The sequence below is a fragment of the Pinus tabuliformis genome, chromosome 5_2 (assembly GCF_031772625.1).
Source record: "Pinus tabuliformis cultivar Carrire ecotype Pingquan chromosome 5_2, CPIR1, whole genome shotgun sequence".
Lineage (NCBI taxonomy): Eukaryota > Viridiplantae > Streptophyta > Pinopsida > Pinales > Pinaceae > Pinus > Pinus tabuliformis.
The window spans coordinates 905,338,613-905,363,980 of record NC_142306.1 but is presented as its reverse complement, the minus strand read 5'-3'; the positions used below and the strand labels follow the sequence as shown (position 1 = coordinate 905,363,980).

Sequence of the window (25,368 nt, the reverse complement as noted above, 5' to 3'; positions counted from 1 at the left end):
GAATTACACGGAGAATTATTCAAATAAGCTTGAGCCTAATCACACTTAATCAAGTAAAGCAACTATGATTATCGAACAACACTAACAACTCAAATCAATCTGCATTACTAAACAGCAATAACAATCGGCAATTGAACAGCAATCAGTAAGTGAACAGCAATAGCTATAAAAGATTCCTAAATGGTAAACATTCTATATTGCAATCCATAGAAGTTACTCAGTCTTGTCTCTCAAGATCTATGATAACATTTATTCAATCTGAACAACAATCAACCACACATTCACTCATTCTAATCAAGGCGCTTACTTAAGTCTATCTCACAGCGTCAATATAAATCTAAGTGAACAATGGTATAAATCAATATCGCAAATCTTCAAGATAAACAAAAGAACTAAACATTAAATCAAATACAAAGACTGAATGTAAACTATAACACAAAGGAGCAGTGGAACTTCTTGTGACTGGGCCCAGAGTCGCCAGAAGCCTCTACTTAATAAAAACTCAGAATACGGAGATGTATCAAGCGCAACCTTCTTTCATTAACTTCAAAGTAACAGCTGACAGAGTCACTGAATTAACAGCATTTTTGCTCCAAAGAGAATAATTACATATTAAAAGTCTGAACTCTCATCTAGTTGCCTTTCGGCCTTATATAACATAAAAGAGAAACTTGGATAGAAGCTTGCAATATAAAATCTGATCATATGATAAAACAGGAGTACTCGAACTGATCTTCTGCTTCCTTGTCTGCCCCAGACGTCGTGGCTTTTCCCCTTTATGGCCTCGTGTTGTCCTGCCAACTGAATAGCTTTTGCCCAATTGCATCTCTGCATACAAAGATAGCAAAGAATCAGTTTTTCGTACTAAATTCGCCTATTCTATCACCAACTAGTTTCTTCCAACTTTGACTGATATTTTCCTCATTTTATTCTATAAACAGAGATAATATTATAAGGATGAATGATAAATGAAGCACGAAGTGAAGAGAAATCATACCTTTTTCTTGTCCCAGCAGTTAGAAAGGTCCAAAAGTCATGGATCAAGCCAAACCTAATCTTAGTCGTTGATTAGAGATTTAATCTCGGTCGTTGATGGACCAACGAGAAAAGTGTAAGAGGAGGCTTGAGGGTCAGTTGGAGAACACACCAGAGTGATCAGTCATTCATTTCGCTAGAGCGGGGTTTCTAAGCAAAAGTAAATCAGTGATCAGCAGCGAGGGGCAGTGAGTACTGGACAGAGAGGCAAAAACAATACTGAGAGACTAGCACAAAAGCAAAGAGAGCGAGAGCAGCAGCCAGTTCAGGCCATGCAGAACCTAGCAGAGATAGCGCAAAGGACAGAGTGACTACATCATCCATGCAGAGGCTGCTGAAGTGACGCAGAGAGTCCCAGAGGTTGTGTAGTACCTCAAAGAGCTGATGCAAAGAGGCTGACACAGAGGCCAGAAGGGCCAGCAGTGTGCTTTAGAGTCGTCGGTGAGGGTTTTGTGAGACAGGTTTTCTGAATACATGTTTCCAAATATAGAGGTATTGCTGCCATGTATTTTTCTCTATCGAGTGAGCCAGTTAGGCACCCAGTTGTACTCAAGGAAACACTGCATAATAATATACCCTCAAAATAGCTGCATCGGTTTTCCCGCATTGGGTTTTTCTGGGACATTGGTCCAAAAATATCAGAGTCACTTGTGTGCTTGTTTTCTTTCAGTTGATGATCTATAGATGTTGATATTGTACTTGTGTTTATTTTTAGTATTTACATGGTAAATAACTTGTTAAGTAATTGAACAAGTAGGAAGAAATAAACCAGATAGTACAGGAAGAATTTCTAACAGGTTAAACTTAGAAATTCCAACATAACCTTCATATATTATTTGTTCAGGAGCATTGAAAAAATGGCATACACAGTTCAGGGAAAAAAGTATGATCTGCAAATGAACAGCCTCTTTCATCACTCTCTGATCAAGATCATTGTCCTCCATCACCTTAATCAATTGAACATCTCATGGGACACTTTCATTGCCAATGATATTTTCACTGCTCCACATGCTAAAGATATGCCTTCTTCATCTCATCCCACTGATCATCATGCTGAAGACATACCCCCTCCATCTCAGCCCACTACATCTATCCCTCCATCATCTCAGCCTATTTCACCATCATCATCACCATTGTATGATCATACAGGGTCACCTAGCAGAGCTGAGGTCATCAAGCCTAAGAGGGCAGATTTGGGCACATTGGCATATACTTATCAGAGAGGTCATAGGCAGGTGTTTGCCCCACAGATTGTGGGAGGGGCCTTGCCTTCTTCATCAGCAAAACAGGTACACAAAGGCAAAGAAAAGATGACAGAAGCAGAGGTTCAAGCAGAGATCAAATATGCAAGAGGAGAAGAGAAAACTTGATATCCTTGCTAAGGCCTCTTTCCATGCTTGACATCTAAGTTGCAGGAAACGCAGGGGGAGGGTCCGTTTCCGTACGGAAACGAAACGGAAACGCGTTTCCGCGTACCGTACGGCCTGGAAACGCGTTTCCGGCCGTACGGTCACGTTTCCCGAAATGGAAACGCGTTTCCATGGGCGTTTCCCCGTTTCCTCCAAAAAATCACTTGTTTTTTAATTTTTTTTTTTTTTTTCTAATTAGTTTGTAAATTTTTTTAGGGTTTCTAAGCTGTTCTAGAAACCATTTCTAAAGTTTCTAAGCTGTTTAAGTAAATGTATCATTAATGCTTTATGATTGCACATATGTATATTAATAATTTTTAAATGTTTTTAATATATATATATATATATTATTATATATATTCGCGTTTCCCCGTTTCCAAAATTTGGGGAGGTCGCGTTTCGTTTCGCTTCCGCGTTTCGTTTCGCTTCCCCGTTTCCCCGTTTCGTGCAACTTAGCTTGACATACTTCATCAGTGACTCATGTATCAATTTTGACAAGTTTCTGGGCTTTTTTTGGAATTTTTGGGTTTTTGTGCAAGATTTGATATTTTTTGGCACAGTTGGACTATCCTATGCGCAGCACCCTAGGCACTGCGCACCTTCTAGAGGCCTCCAAATGCAAAACCAAGACCACCATTGGATTCAGAAGGTAGTAAACATGCAATTTTGACTATTGGCACACCAAAATTGGGCAATCTGACAAGGAGAAATGGCCAAAAACACCTCAAAAATCACATCTCTGCCCTCTTTTTCAGCTAGGCGTTGCGCACAAGAGCAGTCTTGGGAGATTGACTTTTTGGAGGGTCAAATCTTATCATTTTTTGGAACCAAGTACATTTCTGGAAAGTAGACAGGATAAGCTTTCCAATGAGCTATCCTGAGCTCAATTTGGACATCAGGAACCCCTTCAAAACTCAGCTGGAAGATGGCGCTGCGCACAAAGCAAAGGCACTACGCATAGACCACTGGCGATGCACATAGGACAATTTGCATGATTTTTCATTGTTTTTCCCCAGTTTTGATTTTCATCCTTGAGAATCAATTTTTTACTAATGTAATTGATATGGTAAATGTAGTTATGGTCTTTTACTATAACCTAGGGGGTAAATACATTAGGTAAATAGACTTCATCAAGTCAAATGAATTATTTTCAATGTAATTAGGGATGAGTCACTTTGACCACCCGACACTCTAGCTATCAATTTAGATTTTGGTGGAACTGCTCCTCTCATGAATTCAACCCCTGAGGTTGGGAGGAGTTTGTTTTGATGTCTATATCTTCCATTTCTTCACTCTTTTCATAGGTTGGACTCAATTGGATGTTGTAGTATTGATCAGAGACACTATTGTATCAGAATTTGGCCAGTTTCAATAGAAGATTTGCAGCTATTTCTTTGGGATACATGTGGTATGGATTGTTAACATTATTTCTTCTCTATTATCATTTGTATGAATGTTTTGTAAGTTCATAAACCATTTCATGTCTGTTATATGGTAATTTTCAAGTTGATAGGCAGAATACATGTTTGTTCATGCTCTGTTTTGGGAAAGTTATCATAATTTGTCCATTCTTTCTTCAGTTTAGGAAGAATACATCTCCTATGCTCTTCCTAACTCCTCATCAATCTTAAACCATCTCACCAAATCACCTTTTAAGTGCTAAGCCTCCTACCTACCTTGCCCCTTTGAATGTCTGCAATCATATCTTATTTGCCCTGACCTAGCCTCTTTGACCTAATATCCTCATCCAGCAATAACCCAATCAAATCAAATCAAAACAACCTCTGCACTTTATACCTAGCCTAAAACCCTAATCCATCCAGCCCTCTTGGCTGTGATTCTTTGGAGAGAGCCCTCTCTAGCCTGGTAGGGCTAGCTACCAAGTCAAAATATTGGTCTGTGGTTACCTCAGCTGGACTCTTCCTCAGCCTTGGAGATCCGGAGGAGTGATAACATATTGGCGCCGTTGCCGGGGAGAGAAAGCTCTATCTTCCTCGAGAAAGAACGACAATGATTTAGATCTAATTGTTGATGGTGAACAGCAGTTGGACACATAGGAAGGCTGTACCATTCACCTGGCGACTCCATTGACTGAAAGATCCAGAAAATCAACACTTCATGGCGACTCCACTGCATTAAGATCAGTAGCTTGAAGAACTTTCAAGATGGGATCTGTTGCAAGAAGGTATGCTCCATTGAAAAGAGATCACATTCCAGGTTTCCCAAATAAAATGCCTAAGGTAAATTGGCAAAGCAATTTGCCTATGTTCAAAGATGTGAAAGGTTATGATGTTGCTCTTCATCTGGTGAGATTTCACATGCATGTGTGTAGATTAAAGATTGATTTTCTTGAAGACTACTTGATGAAGATATTCATGGCCACTCTGGAAGGTGAAGCCCAATCTTGGTATGAAAGTTTGCCGCCTGCTTGTATTTATTGTTTAAAGGATTTTCATACCATGTTCTTTGAAAGGTATAAAGAATCTTGTCCATCCTTAATATTAGTTCAAAACTGTTGTAAACATGTTGATAGTTTTATTGAAAATCTTGAGAATGTTTATGGAGATGATGAATTCATGGACGATGAGATCATGGAAGCCCTGTATGAAAATCCATTTCAACAGCACAAAGAAATCTTAGAGGATACTTGTCAAGATGCTCAGGAAAGTTCGCAGCAGGCTGAAGATCTTTGTACAGTTGAAAATGATGGAAGACAAGGTCTTATTTTAGATCTACTTGCAGCAGAAGATGGTATGAAGGAAAATCAAGTTCCAATTTCAGATTGTGATAAGGTCAAGCTGGCTATTCCAGATCTAGATTCAGATTGTGATGATGAAGAGTATGTTGTTCCGGATCCCATGAAGGAGAGCTCTATTGTTGAGATCACCTTGAATGAAGAAAACGAAGTTATCAACCCAAGTGTTCTCATCCCATCAGAACAAAGTCTTCAGAAGGAGGTAATCCAGTCCCTTTATGAAAAACAAGACGAGATCTTTGTTCAAGTAAGTGAAAAATCTTCTTTGGATGACTCTATGGTAAATGATAGAAATTTTAGTTTTGAGTTTCAAGGACAATCTGAAGAAGCTAGTCACTTTGATACACAAGACCATATTCAGCATCCTTGTGAATCTTTAGGAGGGAAAGAAGACAATTATTGTTTTAGCAAAAGAAAACAAAAAGTACTTTCTCCTCTGTCTGAAGATGAGATAGATCAACTCCTGAAAAGTCATGTTACAGCCCAAGCTAATGCAGATGATAAGGCTGTCATCTTTGATAATCTTCAAGAATGTTTTTTGTTCAAGAATGACTTATACTATGAATTTGAGGAGTATGAGCTTGAGAGAGACAGTATTCCAGAAATCAAGTCATAATTTCTCATGCTCAAGGAATTTACAGCCAACACTCAAATAGCAGAAAGTTATACTTCCCTATGCCTTCCTATCAATCAACAACCAACTGTTCTTTCAGATCAGAATGAAGAGACTAATTGTATTTTTGTTGTTGGATCTCAAGACAAGGTAATGCTTCAGGATTTTCAAGATCCCTTCGACAGTCTTTTGCAAGCATTGGAGAAGATGAATGTTGTCTTGTTTGTTAGCATAAGCCTTGGTTTCAGTTGTTATTGTGAGTTGCCTACATGTACATCATTCTACCTGCTCGAGGAAAGTGAGAGCAAAATTTCAGTAAGTAGCCATCTGTTGGATTGGTTACACTGGAAGGATCACTTCACATGATTGTACATATTTCTTCAGTAGGTAGGTGGTTGTCATCAAGATTTGAAGCCCTCAAATCTCGATGGTCTGCTGCCATTAATAAGTTTTGTAAGTACTTGTGTCAGTTAAGTAAGTCAATATTGAGTCATTTTTCAGTCAGTTTTCAGTTCGTCACAAGTCAGTTTGTGTCATTTGAGTTGTCAGCGTTTAGTCATGCATTTCAGTTTAAGTTTTTGACCGTATTGGCCCACATGGTTAGGCACTTGGTCTACGGTGTTCTTGACACCTCTAAGGAGCTGCCATCCCCAATAAGGCCGATGTTAGAGTCAGTATTTGCATACTGCCATCAGTGATCAAAAATCCTCTTTTCATATCATATTAGGGTCCCATTCTGAAATTTTTGTCATTCCACTAGGTTTTCATGCAAAATTTTGGTCACTGAAGGTTGAATTAGGGTTTCCTTTACTCCTTTTAGAAATTTACCCCTTGCTGGCTCATTTCAACCTTGCTGAGTATCCATTGTCCATAAAGTTAATGACATCATGCCATCACATCAGTCATGTCATCTTGAAATTCAGTCCTTCAAGGTCTCATTAGGTCTTTTAGGGTTTTTCAAGGTTTCATTAGGTCATTAGAGTTTCCAAGGTTCCAATAAACCATTGCATAAGACCAACAAGTAAAGGATGATCAAATAACATCTCTTCACCATGTGAAGATGATTTGTAAAGACAAATGCTTATTTCATCATGTAATTTTATGTTCACTATATGTAATAAGTATTGTTCCTAAGCTGCCAACTCAATCTCTATATGCCAACTTCATTAAAGCAAAGTCAAATTCAAAGAGTTCTCAAAGACCATCAAAAGATCAATTTGTCAAAGGAAATAGTCAAGTGAAAGGGTAATGTTTCAAAAATTTAAGTGAATGCCAAAGGGAGTTGTCTTTTCCCAAGGGTGTCCAAATCATCATTTTCCACAAGCACTAAACCCTAATTTCCTCTCCCACTAAGCTAGGGTTGGCTATGGAATCAGAGACATCTGAGCAGAGGAGGCCTAAGGGAGGTCATTTTAGCAAGTATGAGGCCATTCCAACTCATAAACATCATGTCTCCATCATTTTTCAAGAAGTCATTCCAAGGGACAAATCATTTGCCACACATAGGGCCAGTTTTTCTTCAAAGTATGTTTCCAACCAAAAAGAGATGAATTTTACAAAAGTGAGAGAGGTTTTTGTCCATAATAGTCCAAGGATGAAAAACCTCCTTCAGTTTTTACACAGGTGTTATGGTTTTGGAGAAATGTCAAAAATACAGTTGCTACAAGAGAGTTGTTGCACCTCTGGAGTGACCTTGGGAAAATGCATTTTTCGCCTAGCTGGAGTGTCCAAATGACTTGCTTGATGAGTCAAATGATAACTACACAAAAATCGCTTTCCAATGAACTATCATGAGCTCAATTTGGAGTTGAGGAAGACCTCCAAAAGTTTCCTGCAAGAGCACACTTCATTTTTGCACCCTCATTCTGCACTTTTTGACAAGTCTTGGGAGAATTGATTTTTGAGGAGCTATAATTGATCATTTTCAGTGCTTGATAGGTCCATTGTGTAGCCAACAGAGAGACCTTTCCAACGAGCTATCATGGGATCAATTTGGACTTCAGGAAGTTACTCAAAAGTTGATTTGAAGATGGCGCTAAGCACGCATCAAAGGCGTTGCGCATAGAGCAGTCAGGCACTGCGCATGCATCAAAGGCGCTACGCACCTGTCAAACTTCATCTGTAAGCTCTCAAATTTCATGCAAGTGCTCCAAACCTTCAGCACAGGGTTTCTTAACCTCCTAGCAAGTAAGTAAGGCCTTAGTATACCCTCCTTACATTTCACAAGTCATCAATTCATGGTTTTAAGTTTCTTGTGTGAAACTTGGAGTTCTCAAAACTTGCAAACCCTAGTTTCATTCCCACACCTCCAAAACTGTTCCTAAGACCCTACTATCCTTCCCACATCACAGTAAACCCTATCCCTACCCCTGTATTGCTAAATCCCTATCCAAAATTTATTCTCCTTAAACCCTAAGTCCTAGGCAGCAAATTCCTAGGTAACCATACTGCCATACCTGTAATAAATACCAATTTCCAAATCCTTAAATATTTCAATACCCTATCACCTCCCTAAGTTCCCTAATCCCTTCCCCCATTCACTAAATTTTTCCTACCCCATTCCCACTCCTATTTCCTAATCCCTAGGGTTTCAAGACAAAAAGAACAAAAACGCATCATGGAGGAAGATAGAGATTTTACAGAGGAGGAAGATACAGAAGAAAGAAGACCACACAAAGGAGGAAGAATATTGAGGTTTGAGCCTACTAACACTAGAGAACTAATGGCCTCACGCATGACAGTCACTTATATCATGCATATGGGACGCTTTGATTTTTGTGAAATGATACAAACAGTTCAAAGCCACCCTGTTTTGACTAGAGTTTTCATTTCAAATCTTAAGGACAATCAAGTGACCCTTGCTGGTGTAACCTTCACCATATATTATTTGTTCAGGAGCATTGAAAAAATGGCATACACAGTTCAGGGAAAAAAGTATGATCTGCAAATGAACAGCCTCTTTCATCACTCTCTAATCAAGATCATTGTCCTCCATCACCTTAATCAGTTGAACATCTCATGGGACACTTTCATTGCCAACAATATTTTCACTGCTCCACATGCTGAAGCTATGTCACCTTCATCTCATCCCACTGATCATCATGCTGAAGACATACCCCCTCCATCTCAGCCCACTACATCTATCCCTCCATCATCTCAGCCTATTTCACCATCATCATCACCATTGTAGGATCATACAGGGTAACCTAGCAGAGTTGAGGTCATCAAGCCTAAGAGGGCAGATTTGGGCACATTGGCATATACTTATCAGAGAGGTCATAGGCAAGTGTTTGCCCCACAGATTGTGGGAGGGGCCCTGCCTTCTTCATTAGCAAAACAGGTACACAAAGGCAAAGAAAAGATGACAGAAGCAGAGGTTCAAGCAGAGATCAAATATGCAAGAGGAGAAGAGAAAACTTGATATCCTTGCTGAGGCCTCTTTCCATGCTTGACATACTTCATCAGCAGCTCATGTATCAATTTTGATAAGTTTCTGGGCATTTTTTGGAATTTTTGGGTTTTTGTGCAAGATTTGATAGTTTTTGGCACAGTTGGACTATCCTATGCGTAGCACCCTAGGCGTTGCGCACCTTCTAGAGGCCTCCAAATGCAAAACCAAGACCACAAAAAATGGCCATCAAAAATCACATCTCTGCCCTCTTTTTCATCTAGGCGCTGTGCACGGGAGCAGTCTTGGGAGATTGACTTTTTGGGGGGTCAAATCTTATCTTTTTTGGAACCAAGTACATTTCTGGAAAGTAGACAGGATAAGCTTTCCAATGAGCTATCCTGAGCTCAATTTGGACATTAGGAACCCCTTCAAAACTCAGCTGGAAGATGGCGCTGCGCACAAACCAAAGGCGCTGCGCATAGACCACTGGCGCTGCGCATAGGACAATTTGCCTGATTTTTCACTGTTTTTCTCCAGTTTTGATTTTCATCCTTGGGAATCAACTTTTTACTGATGTAATTGATATGGTAAATGTAATTATGGTCTTTTACTATTACCTAGGGGTAAATACATTAGGTAAATAGACTTCATCAAGTCAAATGAATCAGTTTCAATGTAATTAGGGATGAGTCACTTTGACCACCCTACACTCTAGCTATCAGTTCAGATTTTGGTGGAACTGCTCCTCCTCTCATGGATTCGACCCCTGAGGTTGGGAGGAGTTTGTTTTGATGTCTTTATCTTCCCTTCTTTCACTCTTTTCAGAGGTTGGACTCAGTTGGATGTTGCAGTATTGATCAGAGACACTATTGTATCAGAATTTGGCCAATTTTAATAGATGAGTTGCAGCTATTTCTTTGGGATACATGTGGTATGGATGTTTAGCATTGAATCTTCTCTGTTATCATTTGTATGAATGTTTTGTAGGTTCATAAACCATTTCATGTCTGTTATATCGTAATTTTCAAGTTGATAGGCAGAATACATGTTTGTTCATGCTCTGTTTTGGGAAAGTTATCATAATTTTCTATTCTTTCTTCAGTTTAGGAAGAATACATCTCCTATGCTCTTCCTAACTCCTCATCTCTTAAACCATCTCACCAAATCACCTTTTAAGTGCTAAGCCTCCTGGCTACCTTGCCTCTTTGAATGTCTGCAATCATATCTTATTTGCCCTGACCTAGCCTCTTTGACCTAATATCCTTATCCAGCAATAACCCAATCAAATCAAATCAAAACAACCTCTGCACTTTATACCTAGCCTAAAACCCTAATCCATCGAGCCCTCTTGGTTGTGATTCTTTGGAGAGAGCCCTCTCCAGCCTGGTAGGGCTAGCTACCAAGTCAAAAGATTGGTCTGTGGTTACCTCAGTTGGACTCTTTCTCAGCCTTGGAGATCCAGAGGAGTGATAACATTTCCTGCTAAACTTGACACTACTTCTGGCCATTTCTTTCATTTTCAAAACATAGTCTTCCCGAGTGATTAATTTATCATTTATCACATATATGTTGGGCAGCCCTTTCTAGATTAATTCTTCAATTCTGTTGCAGAAATTGTTTACTCCCAGCTCTAATGTTTCACATCTTTCCTCCAATTGATCAATGAGGTTTCTTTTAGTCAAGACTTTCTTGACTTCCAAAATAGTGGCAGTCCTGTCACTAACTCCTAATTCTTCAAGTTCATATTTAGACTTAGAATTCAAGAATCTGATAATGTTGGAGGCTTCTGTGGGCATATCTCCAAGTTTTTCCCTTACCTGAACAATGGTTTCTGTGGCTTTTTCTATCAACTCCTTTTGTTCAAAGATGATTTGGATAGATGGCCAAATCTCATTCATAGAGTCCAGAATACCCATCCAAATGGTTTCCTTGGCTTGGGCCAAGGTCTGACCAATTGATGTATCCTTCTCTACCTTCTGCAACCTCTCCAACAGTCTTTGTGATTTTTGCACTTTAGCAAGACAAGAAGCTTCAACTCTGGCTTTCTATTCTTCTAGAGCTTTGAGTTGTCCATGCAAAGTCTTGATTTCTTCTGACTGGATTGACATGTTCTCCAGTGTCTTTGTCACCTGTTCAGCACTTGCAGTATGAGTGGAAGAAGTAGCTGCAATGGTTGTTCCTGTTACTGGAAGCTGAGAAATGGGTATGGCATCTAGGGGGACAATGGCCATCTTCTGACTCTATTCTTTCTCCTTTATCATCTTCTCCATTTCAGCCTCCATCTGCCTAATATGTATATTTTGCTCTATGATCAGTTTCATCATGTCAACCTTTTGTGCCTCATTTTCTTCAATGTCCTTGGTCAAGGGGTCCTCTGTGGCTGGTAGCTTAAGTTGCTTTCTCAATGTTGCAATATCCAGATTCTTCTTCTTGATAATCTCCTCTGCAGCATTTACATCTTTAGGATCATATCCTATCTTTACCACCAAATCTTCCAAAGATTTGATCCTATTATCCTTTGCTAAGGAGGATACCTTTTCCATTTTCAACTGAGACTGAATATTGGCAAATGAAACCTGCAACTTGGACAATGACATAGCAATGTTAGTTAAGGTAGAAGAAATCATCTCACCATTCTGCTTATGCATCTCCATTTGATCAATGGGATGGATGTCTTTGGTGCTGAACTCAAATGAAGTACTCTTGTAGTCTGCTGATGTTTTTGGATGTGGAATTTGGGCCTCAAGAAAGGCCATCTGCATCTTTCCCTATTCTGTGTCAAAAACTGATAACAATCTGCTCTGTGAGTTGGAGGTCTGCTTCCAAAACTGATTATAGGTATTGTTTTTAAGAATCTCATTCTTGAGTTTAATTTCTCTGTACCTATCAAAAACAGTCTTCTCCTTCTCTCCTTGGACATTTTGTGAATCTAGTTTTGTTTCCTTCTAACCCTGTGATGATGAAGGTCCAGTAGAAGATGTTACAAATTTGTTGCTTGCAGGTGGTGAGTCTGTAATTATGATGGCAACATGCTCTTCTGTCTCTTTTTCTACATCTGTCCTAGGAGTCAATTTTGCCCTTTTCCTGTAACTGATCCTGAATTCTTTGGCCTCACTTCCTGTTGTTGATGATGATCCCTCCTCTCTTTGTCTTTTACTTGTTTTCTCCTGAGGAGTGGGAGTCTGTAAACTAGAAGTAGAAAAGAGTTGTTCTTTAGCTTCCTGCAAGGTATTCTTTGTCCATTCCAATTGATTTGAATACTTTTCTATCTCAGGCCTATGGATGTAGGGAGTAGTTTTATTTTCTACTCTGAGCTTTGAAATAATACCCCAAGGGTCATAAGACCATGTAAAACTCAAGCTAAATTTCATCTCTTTAAGAAGTTTGTCTGCTTCTTCCCCTGTTGTCCTGGTATTGCATATAAATGGGCCCACCTGTGTCTTTATGTGAAATTGTGACTTCTTCTTAGCCACCACAAAATGAATATCATCAGAATTTAACATTTGTCTAATGTATTCCAGGGCAAAAATCCTCATGGGGAGGTATTTAGGGAGTTTGTATGGTGCCAATTCGCATCCATAAACTCTTATTTCTGTGTAATTTTGGTATAAATACCAATCTCCAGTCTTGGCCTGATCTGTTAGATGTAAAATCCTTTTGATATCTTCACCTATTCTGGGTTGTATGGAACTATTTAGGATGTTCATTGCTGGGTGAACAAACTCCTCAATAAACTGCTTGTAAGAGAATTCCTGCTGCTCTTTCATGACCAATGAAGTCCAAAATATCACCGGTTGTTGGTTTCCTTCATCATCTAGCTTCTGCATTGCAAAATTGAACTTGTCTGCTTGATAATAAAGGAACATGTAAATTAAAATGGAAGTGTAATTAAACACCTGCTCTGTGGGAAATTTCAGAAATTGTTCATGAATGCTATCAACCAAGAATTGACTGAAATTGAATACAATGGATGGTTTGTTGTCTGTGGAAAATATGGAGAGGAAACCTAAAATGGGCTCATCTACCCACTGATCAGAATAATAACCCAAAATATAGGAAATTATGGATATAATTTGTTTAGCTTGATCAAGGAAGATAGAGGAAGGGTATGGAGGATTCTTCTTAGGTAATTGGGCATTTTCAGGCAAGAAGATCTCAAAGATTTTGGATCCTGTAGCAAAATCCAGATTCTGATAAAGCTGGGTAAGGGTTTATAAGGAGAAAGGGGCACTATTTTCCACGGGGGAAGCTAGCATCATTTGATTTATAGACTGGGCAATAATGATAAAGAGGATGTCACTGGATGGGGCCATGATAGCTCTTCGAGCAGGGACATAACAGGCCTGACTTTTTTTGGTGAATTCAGGGGCTTGGAAGGTCAGAGGGAAGATATAATGGGGAAGATTTGACACCAAGAGTCCAATTTCATCAGTCTTGTCTGCATGCTTGTCTTCCCGTATAGCTCTAAGAACTCACGGTCACACTGGGTTTCATTAATTCGATAATCCCTATCAGCTAAAGGGATGTGATCTAAATCTACGGAGGGAGGGATTAATGGATTAACAGGTTTATCTTGGGTTTTTCTCTTTGGAGGCATGACTGTATCAGTGAATAATTATAGTGAGAGAAAGAAAGGCTTACAAGTTACCGGGAATCAGTTTAAGTTGAATGAATTGTTAGGGGAAAAGAGACAGGGTGTTGTCAATTCCGATCAAGTTCAGGTCGAGGAAATGCTCTGAAAACGGTCGTTGTGTAAAAGCTATCAATTACAAAGAATGAGCAGTAAAAAGGAGGAAAGTGATGGTTTCGAAAGCTTTTTAAAGGCAGAAAATGGTGAAATTCGTTGGAGGTTGCGCGGGATTGTTAAGTTTGAACGGTTACCCGGGAAGGCGAATTGAATGTTGAACGGTTATTTTCACTGGGAGAGGAATTAATTGGGTAATGGCTAGGTGACGTGGCGGAAGGTGAGTGGTGGAGGTGTCGTGGTGGGGACGCGGTAAAGAGGGCGAGGGGAAGGCGGTTTCGAGGGGGGTAGAGGGTGGTAAGTAGTATTGCAAGAGGGTGTGCAAAATACGGAGAGGGTGCCATGTAGGGATGGGGCCCGACAGAAGAAAACAGCCTTTTCGGACCCCCCCCCCCCCCCGGCCCCGCCCCCGCCCGACGGTAAAGGTAGGATGGAGAGGGGGAGCCGAAAGTGAACGAGGGTCGTGGATAGCAAAGGACGGGTGATCCCGATGCTCTGACAGCGGCATTGATTAACCATATACGACAAAATGAGATTTGTCCATATGCGCCTTTACTTTTTGTATTTTGGACTTAGGATAAAGGTTAGGAATAAAAACATGTAAAAGCACTTTATCCCATCGTGCCCCATTTGCCTTTTTACAATGACATTAAAACTTAGGATAAAATGGCATAGGCCTATATTTATAAAACCAACTAATTTACCTACCCTTAACTAAGCTAACATTTTTTATTCTTCTAAGGGGTGCACTTAGACTAGCAAACCCACCTTATTTTCTTTTATAAACAATGCAAAACTATCTAAATCCTATCACTTATTTCTCCTATTGATTCAGATTAAACAATTGAATCAATGTCATTTTCTACCTAACTATTGATTTACCAAGATTAAACTGTTTGGCAAATCTTTATTCTCTAGTCTAATTTACAGAAATTTAAAGATGTTTAACCATGATTGTATTGTATGATTAAACAAATAACTAGTCATTGTGGCATTTTAAACAAGTTGCACACAACCTTTATTTATCAATGATGAAGAAAACTATCTATCAGTAATGGCATTTAGACTTGTAGCACTTTCAGTATTATTTCTTTTTGTTTTTTCTTTCTTTTAGTGGGGTTCAATCTTTCCTTCTTTTTCAATATTTTTTTTTTCCTCTTTTTTTATTTATCAATGATGAAGAAAACTATCTATCAGTAGTGGCATTTAGACTTGCAACACTTTCAGTATTATTTCTTTTTGATTTTTCTTTCTTTTAGTGGGGTTCAATCTTTTCTTCTTTTTCAATATTTTTTGTTTTTCCTCTTTTTTATTTATACCCTCTTTTCATTTTTTAATTCTATTTTTTTTTAATTTGGAAATAATTTGCAGATTGACAATTATTTACAATATAAGATTCCTGAGATAAAATACTCAATCACCTTGAGATCCTATAAATTATAGGACCCTAACAAATTCATTGAAAGATCATTTGCTTACTTATGTTGGAAAATTGAAGAAGTCCAAATATATCTATGATAAGTTGGTTGGGATGTATGAGGTCAACAATTTGAATCACATCCTCCTTGAAGAATCAACTCAAGGACATGAAAATAAACAAGGGGTAATCTATGCAATCCTATGTCAGGAGGATATCCCAACTAAGGGATCAATTGCAGACTATTGGTGAGCCTATATCTGACAGAGAGCTGGTGTTTGTCACTCTTCAATGTCTTCCTACTATCTGGGAAACCTTCATTACTACTATTAGCAACAATGACAAGTTCTCGTCATTTGATGAGCTTGTATGAGGGTGCACTCAAGAAGAAACCAGGATGATCTCATAGGGAGAATTCAAAAGCATGAAGAAGGGGAGACCTCTGCATTTGTTGCACAAGGAAAGAAGAGAAAAGGAAGAGGGAGACCATATAGTTCAAGAAAGGCTTCGCCTGAATCAAAAGACTCAAATAGAAGATTAAGTAATATTGAATGCTACAATTGTCACAAGCATGGTCACTATGCCCGAGCCTGTCCGAAGAAGAGAGCTGCTCCAAGGTCCAATTACAAAAACATTCGTGGCTTCAACAACCACGGGTTTAATGATAGAATAAGAGGCGATGATGGAAGAAGGAGAGATGATAGAGGAAGAAGAGAGGCTCCTGATGATCATGAAGAAGGCTTTCATTCGCAAAAGAGATCAAGGAACCCAAGGTATGAAAATAATGCAGCTACTACTCAATCTGAATATATTCTTATTTCTGCTCTTTCTAGTTCTTCTCCTCTAGATTCTTGTGATAGTTGGTTGGTAGATAATGGGGCTTCTAGACATTTCTCTGGGTATCAGGAAGTCCTCTCAAATCTGGTTGAGAGGGAGTCAAATCTAAAGATCATCCTTGGAGACAACTCCACTCATCCTGTCAAGGACTTTGGTTTTGTTAAATTTCATTTGCACTTTGGGGAATCTATTTTTTCTTCATGATGTTATGTATGTTTTGGGATTAAAGAAGAACTTGGTATCTATATCTGCCTTGGAAGACAAAGGGATGAGAGTTGCCTTCATAAGAGGAAAGGTCCTCACCTGGCCTATGGAATCTCGCATGAGGGATGCTTTCACCTTGGGATCTAGAATTGAAGGACTATATAGAGACAGTGGAAGACCTATGTGAATTATGGTCCACGATATCAATCATCAAAGTGAGCTATGGCACCAAAGGTTGGCACATCTACATTATGAAGCCCTACCTAAAGTAAACAAGTTGGTCTCTCGGATGCCTAATGTTCAATCTAGTCATGATGGTGTATGTTCGGGGTGTGCCACTGGAAAGAAGACAAGGGGACCATTCCCCTCCCGCAAAAGCAGGACTAATGATATTCTACAACTCATCCACTCTTACATATGTGGACCCATGCTTGTGAACTCCCTTGGTGGCTACCTTTGTTATATTATCTTTAGTGATGATTTCTCCATGAAAACATGGATATTCTATTTGAAGCATAAGGACGAAGCGTTTGACATGTTCAAGGACTTCAAGGTGTTGATAGAGAATCAAACAAGGAAGAGAATCAAAGTTTTCAAGTCCGACAATGTGGAGAATATACCACAAATGAGTTCATTGACATTTGCAAGGAGGTTGGAATCAGGAAAGAAACTATTGTACCATATAATCTTGAGCAGAATGGTGTGGCTGAAAGAAAGAACAGGTCTATCATGGAAGTTGCCCAAGCCATGTTACATGATCAAAAGTTGCCAAAATTCCTTTGGGGAGAAGCCACAAATACAACAGTCTATGTTCAAAACAGGGTTCCTCATCAAGCCCTGGGTAACAAAACTCCCGAAGAAGTGTTTACAGGTGTGAAGCTCGATGTTAGTCATCTAAGGATATTTGGCTGCCCCATGTACTTTCATGTGCCAAAGGACAAAAGGAACAAGTTGGAAGCCACCGGAAAGAAAGGTACGTTTGTTGGATATTGTGAAAATTCTAAAGCCTTTAGAATATATATATTTGGTCAAAGGAAAATCGAGTTTAGCAAGGATGTAACTTTTGATGAAGATGCTTCCCTTGGAAAAGCAAGGGACCTTCCTCTGCCCCTCCTGCTGAGAAATAGGATGATGACATGGACCCAGTAGAAGGTCCTTCTGTGTCAAAATCTAAGAAGGATATTGTTGATGATCCCATGGAGCCTATGGACCCCTTGGATTCTCCTCCAAGTGCTCCCCATGCCAAGAAGAGACCACTTTGGCTTCGCAATATTTTACAGGATGCTGAAAGACATGCCAGAAGTACCTTTAGAGAAGGCAAGAAGCCATGTCGATACCAGGGGTATGTTATAGCTATGAGCACTATCATCTAGGCTGAGCCTCCCACTTTTGAAGTGAAAGAGCAGGTTTGGAAGGATGCCATGGTCGAAGAGTATGAGTCTATTATGAAGAATGATGTGTGGGATGTTGTTCTGAGACCCAAAGAAAAGTTTGTCGTAACTTCGAAGTGGCTATACAAAATCAAGCATGGAGCTAATGGAAGTCTTGAGAAATATAAGGCAAGGTTTATGGCTAGAGGTTTCTCCCATAAAGAGGGAGAATACTATGACGATATATTTGCACCTGTTGCTCGCTACACCACCATTAGATCGATTGTTGCTCTTGTTGCTAGTCAAGGATGGACTCTTCACCAAATCTATGTGAAGATTGCATTTCTTCATGGCATACTACAAGAAGAAGTATATGTTGGGTAGCCTCAAGGATTTGAAGTGAAAGACAGGAAGACTCATGTTTGTAGGCTGAAGAAGGCACTATATGGTTTGAAGCAAGCCTCTAAAGCCTGGTATGCCCATATTGATAGTTACCTGGTGAAGCTTGGATTCATCAAAAGCAATGCTCATCCGAACCTCTACTTCAAAGTGGTCCAAGGTATGCCTTTGATTTTGGTTTTATATGTTGATGATCTATTCTTAACAAGTAGTGAGCCTCTAATGCTCGAATGTAAGAGGGAGTTGGCCTCTGAGTTTGAAATGAAGGATCTTGGTTTGATGCATTACTTCCTAGGATTAGAAGTGTGGAAAATACCTAGTGAAATTTTCATTTCTCAAGGAAAATATATCATGAAACTATTGGAAAGATTTGGAATGGTAGAATGCAAGTCCCTGGCCACTCCGATGGAAATGAACTTCAAGAAGTTATGTGGAGATGTTGTTGGAACTGACTTGGCGAACCCCTTTAAATATCAGCAATTGATTGGGGTAATGATGTTCCTCGTAAACACCCACCAGACATATGTTTTGTAGGCTCATAAAGCCCAATAGACATGTCTCTTCACCCTCAACATTGTGTATAAATAGAAGAGGCATTTTCCTCATTTGGACACATCTCAACACACATCTTTCAATCTCCTTTCCTCATTGGTTCATACAGCAAAGGAGCAGCTCTTCTTCTTTATGCGTTGACTTGGGTTGACCAAAAATTTCAGGGTGAAATTTCATAACTGTTTTTGGGCCATTTGCAGCAGCGTTCACTGAGGGTCAAACCTCCACCTTTGATTGTGTTTTTCAGGCAGAAAGTCTGATTTCTTTAGGCTGCATCTCCTGGCACAAAAATTGAGGTATTTGTAGTTGTTTGACCTGTGTTGACTGCAGGCCCTTTGACTGGTTGACCAAGTGTGACCGAGAATTTCAGGACTGTTTTGGGCTGATTTGAACTGTCTTTGGGGGCCGAGTTGACTGAGTTTGACCGAGCTCATTTGGAGGAATTTTTATGCTGGTTTGACCAGCGTTGACTTTCTAGTTAGGGCATCCTGTTGACTGTTGTTTGACTGGACTGTTTTGACAGTGTTTGGGCAAGGAAATTTTGCATGGTGTACTCTCTTTCTGTGCTGAACTTTTGAAGAATAATAAGAAGATTTGATCAAAGGGTTTTCCCCACATTGAGGTTTTTTTCTAGCATTTTCCAAATATTGTGTCATCTTGTCTTGGCTTGTCTTCTACTTATTGTTTATGTTCTATCTGCATTTACTGTCAATGTTAATGTGATTGCTAATTTGGAATTTGATATTGGGCTTATAAGAAAAGTTGAAGTAAATTGCTCTAAAGCATAGAACATACCATTGTTATCTAAAATTAACAGAAAGATATGATTTCTTATAGGAGAAATTCATCCATGAGCTGTCAAATTTTAACACTCCCAAAGTATAAACTACCTTGGAAATGGATTGTGGATCTTCTGAGACCAGGAATTTTTAATAAAAAAAACTAGGACAAGTTAAAAAAAAGACAGAATTATTGAAAAATTGATTAACCAATTGTCATCTAATCATCTTAATGCACAAGAAGGAAGGAAGATCAAGGGAAAACTCTAGATATTGTATTTTTGGAGCACTGTGTATTCTACTTATATGCTTAGGACTTCCTAATTTCCAAACGTCAATGCTCCCTAACTGCACCAGCCAAACTTCAAGGATGCTAGCAAACCTCTCAGCCACTCAAAACCACTCCATGATGTCACAAAAGTAGGTCAATGGAACTAAAATAATACATCCATTGTAGGTACAACATGGGAGTGTGAAAGCAACTCCTAAATCAAAACTGAGAGCAGAGAAGATAAAGAACCAACAATTCCCTATTTTAGGGTTTCTTTCTGTCTTTTAAAAAGGGGTTGTTCATAAGGTTTTGATTATTGACCAGGATAGATTGGATAGAGGTTTCACAAAGGATGAGTTCATCGTTGCACTTTGCTCAATGCAAAATTGGGAAATCCCCTGGAATTGATGGATTGCCTTCTGATTTTTTCAAGTAGATGTGGGATATAGTTGGGATGACTTTTGTAACCTCACTTGTGGGATTTTTACTTCAAGTAACCTATTGAAATATCTTAATCAGGGTCTAATTAAGCTTACTCCAATGAATGTTTCCAAAGGCTCTATTGGTGGGTGGCATCTGATAACCTTGTTGAGTGTTTCCAATAAACCATGGCTAAGGTAGTAGCTTCGATAGTGCAAGATTGTGCTCGGTGGCTCGAGAGTATGCCTTATCTCATTTGGATCAGCTCATTTTTTCGGAGATCAACAGACTCATTCCACAGGAAGTTCTATTCAAAATGAACATTGATATATGCCAAGGCCATTCTGGTGTGATTGGGAGTGGAGTTTTGGATGTCCTTTGACTCAGTATGATTCACATAGACTGTAATCCATTTAACATCAAAGGCGTGTGCTAGGCCCAGTTTTGAATCCATGGTGGGTTTCGTTGGATGTCAAGAACCATTGGATTCGGAGATTGCATAGTATATGGTCAGTGCAGTTTTCCTATAAGCTCCGAATGCTTGCTTGGCTGGTGATTTATCAAGGCCTCCCCACCAAGGCTCAGTTAGCCAAGAGTAGCCTATCTAATAGACTTTGCCCCACTTGCCTTAAGGTAGAAACAATAAAACATCTTTTGTGGGAATGCCCTTTTCCCAGGACTTGTTTGGAGGATGTTCAGTCAGATCAGGCTAATATTCTACAAGTGCATCTACATTAGAGGGCAGTGTTGTTGGGGGATTCCAGAGCTGTGATTTGGGATTCATTTGCTGATAACTGGCATTGTTTGAGAGCCTTGTTTTTTCTTTGGAAATTCTGCTGCGAATGTGTTTGAGAATGAGATCATTTCTTTGGTTTCGTTTTGTCAGCTGTGGAGAAAGGAGGTACATATGCAGCTGCTGGCAAAACAAAATTGTTGATTAAGGATGTCAAACTGTCAGATTCTGGTGACTATCCTGATTTCGTAGCTGTCCTGGTTTCCTTAAAGAAAAGGATATCATTCCATCGTATATACCCTTCTGCTTTCCTGTTTTGTCAATGATGCAAATAACTTTTTGTGAATATAAGCATCTTTTACAGAAAAAAAGGAGTCCTCAAGTAAAACAAAGAGACATCGATTTCCAACACATCCCTTTCAGCGCTTTTTGGAATTTGACCAAGAATACATATCTCGCAACATTCACATACAATTACTAAGGTAGTCCATCAATTACTCATGGTAATTGTTAATATAAAAGGTGAACATCAAAGTAACATACCATATACATGAAGCTACCAAATACCTTAATAAGACATCTTGTGAAATTGCTATTTCTGAATGAAACAAACCAATGATTCCAAAGTAATCAGTTTAACACAGTTCAATCTTGTTCCTTTTTAGACAGACCCATTATTTTTCTAGTGCCTTTTAGATAGGAAATAATACAAAAATTGGTTCCCTAAATTCCTGACTATTTCAAATTAGAACCTAATAAGGTGTTTTTATCCTAAAGCTTTATATATTAGCGAATAGACCAAACCTTATTCTGTAGTGGTTTTATACCTCAAAAATAATATGTTGTTACCACCTTTGTAGTCCACCTCACATGGTGCTAACCAAATAAACCATACCATACCTAACAATATAAGCCACACTATAACTTTTAATGGGGTCTATAAGGTCTAAATACATAATACAAAATGTCAAAAACTGGATTTGCTTGATATGATACAACTTATTATTTTAGAATCAAGCATTAAGTTAAGACTTACAAATAACTGAAATCAATTAAGAGACCCCAAGTTCTAAATAGCTTATACATAAAAAGCTCACCGTGTCCCTGCTTTTAGGCCAAAGAATGTGTGATCTGTAACCTTCAGGAAGAGGAAGAAGGCATCTCAGTAAGTCCACTTTGGCAGGACAATGCCTCTCTTTGTGTTCCATGTGCCTACGAGATCGTAGCCGTTTTATAGCCTTGGCATTGTCGAGGCATGGGATGAAGTCAGCAGCTCCATTCCATTGACAAAGCACCCAGTTTAATCCTGGATCATCATGTCTTCTAAAAACAATTGACTTATCCCCTTGCTTCCTTACATCTTCTGCAGCCATTTGATTTGCATCTTGCTTTCGTGTGCTGTCCACTATCACTTGCTCTGCATTTTGCTTCTGTGTACCTTCAACTGTAACTTGGTTTGCTTCTCTCTCTATCTCAGCAGGCCTCTTATTATTGGATGTGGAATTGTTTTTATTTTGGGCTACCACTTGCCTGTGCTGCCACAAATCTGGTCTCGCATCATCATGTTTGATAATGTTATTTTCATGCTTTGACTTCGCATCCTCTTTTTGAACTTTTTGGAACTCGGAAGGATAACCTGACATGCTAAACGCTAAGAGAAAAAATGCAATGCACATAAATCCTGCAACCAGCAGAAATAAGAATGGCAATTGTTTTTCTTGTAGATATTTCCCCAAGGCCATTTTGTATATGCTCCCTAGAAGAACGATGTGCCTAGTTCAGCAACACTCGCATCATGATCAGAATTTATAGCACATCTGCATAGCTCTCTCTCCCTGTAGTCACCAAACATTAAGATACCTCAAATTAATTATCAATGTCATTAGAAAAACTCTGATCTCAAGGTCAAAAGAAAATTGCTGTTGCAAGAAGGAAAGGACAGTGATTCTTGCAATTGCTTTTATCAGGCTCAATCTTACAATGGAAGAAAACTACTGTGCATATGAACAGATGTCAAGATTCATTCTAATGTCTAAAGCTCATTGAAATGTGACATTCTGAGATAACACCATGACATAAGAGAAAACAATAATCTGGAAAGAATATTTTAACTCGTCTGTTGAAAATAGTAGCGAGAGAAGGTCTTCTTGACTCGTGCCTTAGTCAAGAAAGACCATGATCAGTCCTTCCTTTAGCATGCACGAGTTTGTGGTGATAGGACGAGTTCATGGAGCAATTTATTCATGCGCAGAGTTGGAGGCTCAGTTATGTTGTTCTCCAAGTGCGAGTTCAAATTTAGAAGAGTACAAGTGGGAGCTTCAAGTTCTAATTGAGGCAAGGATGAGTTGAAGAGTCAGTTTGACTTAGTTAACAAGTCAAACTCAACTCGTGTTCTAAAATTGGGTTTGCCAGATATAGCATGATCGAATTGCTTAAAAGGAGGACAAAAGGCACAATTGTATCATTATTGTTTGCACAAGTTTGTGTGAGGAGAGCTTCTTGCTAGGAGAGCATATTAAGGAGAATCCTATACGCAGATTTGAGAGAGAGAATTTCTTGCAGGTTTGCACTAGGATTTAGGAGTAAATTCCTAAAGAACAGAAGCCTATTCTGCGCTAGGAAATAGGGAGAAACTGCGCAAGGAAAGAGGAGCTGGATCAGGGTTATTTGCAGGGTGTTTCAAGCTTAGCATAAGCAGGGAAAACAAGTGTGTTTTCTAGTGAAACTGTATTACCTTGTAAAAGATCTATTGCTCAAACTTTATCAATAAATTCTCAAGCAAAGAAGTGTGTTTTCCCAGTTGGTTTCCCAGGAAAAATTTATTGTGTTATTGTGTGACTCTGTTTCTTTATCTTTGTTTCTATTACGCTTCTTATTTAGAGTAGAGAAATTTTGTGTCTTTGCGTATCGAAGTTAGTTTCAGTTCGTTCATTCAAGCAGTTGCAGAATTTCAAGGAAAATCTACATCATCAGTCATTCAAGCACAATTGTACTATGGCAAGATTACAAAAAAAATCTTCTGAAATTACAATGATAAAAAGACGGAAAAAATATATCCACCACATTCTATGGATGTAGGAGTTCTGGAGGAATCAATTACAGAATATGTCTATTTTGAGGTTTTATCAATGACTCAAAGCATACATGTTTATTCAAAACCTAGCATAGAAGCTTTAGTTATATAAATATTCATCTAAATTTAACCATGACATATATTAAACCAAGCATGTCAGAGAAATATAATCTAGTGCTTCTAGTATGGGAAAGCAAGCTAAGCCTCTAACAAACAAGTTGCCATGAATGTAGAGACCCCAAGGGGTCATATGGGGTGCGTCGTGTATGGATGATGGCCCTTGGTTGTTCTTTGATGGACAGACATGCCGGGTGGATTGCTCATTAATTTCAATACCTTGTGTGGATGCTTATGTGTCATTCTTCTTCGAAACATCATAACCTCAGACAACATGATGACATTCTTCACAATACACACATGGAGAGTGGGTGGCTTGCTTGGAGGAGCATTGAGCATCCCAGAGAAGGGCATTGAACCATAGATGACATGGGCACACTTGATTACTCGTATGGAGACTTGCATGTGACTAGGGGACACTTATATTGAGGGAATGATAATGTAGGTGGGGTGGACCCAAAGGAGCACATGGTGTATGACAAGCAATGGAGCTTTGAAGGTTTGTGGAGGTGGAGTGTTATACCTTATTGAGGAGAATTCATGAATTGGAGCCTTGCTCGTTGGGCATCTTCACCTTGGAGCTTGACATGCATCACTTGTAGAGAGATTTCTTCACATGTGGACCTATCTTCTTGAGGATAGGTTGCTTGTAGTGGATTAGGACCACTATTATATTGTTGATCTCCCTTAACTCTCATATAAACACAGGAATGAGAGAGTTCATTCATATAATTCAACCATCAGACACTTGTAATAGAGATGTGAGTAGTGGAGCACAATGGTTCCTCTCTCTTGTGTACTACTCTCTGTATTATCATCCTGTGTCTTTGTGCACCATGGTTCTTGGAGAAATTCAAGAGATATAATAGAGTTAAGGTTTCACCGTAAGGACGCAACGAAGCTATGGTTTGTCATAAACTCTAGTCGGATAAAGATAGCATTGTATCTTGTAGCTCTTGAGAAAGCAGAAGACTAGGGATTTGGAAACCCTAGCGCTACTTGTTATGCTTGTTGACAAGGAGAAGAGGAGGCATTTTGCTTGAGCCAAGGAGGACTTGTCAGTGATGATGCTAGCTTGATGAGGAATTTTGGTGGAGCGGCCAGCTTTCGTTAGGACTCAGGAGTGATTCCTAGTTAGGAGTTGGTAGCTAGGGCTTACTCCGATTCACTAGCTAGGGTTAGGTGAGCTTGAAATTGTACTGGTTTGAGAAAAGCTGCAACTTGTGAGTGTGTACATGTACTTCATCTC

General features: G+C 39.2%; 1 pseudogene across 1 annotated transcript in view; it reads right to left on the bottom strand.

The window, feature by feature from the left end:
• LOC149162240 (putative methyltransferase PMT23) overlaps positions 1 to 25,368 on the bottom strand; it is a 208,881-nt pseudogene that overhangs the window by 131,201 nt on the left and 52,312 nt on the right. Inside the window, exon 2 of the transcript XR_016261914.1 lies at positions 22,027 to 22,764. The product of XR_016261914.1 is annotated as a putative methyltransferase PMT23 (transcript). The remainder of the gene's footprint in view (positions 1 to 22,026; positions 22,765 to 25,368) is intronic.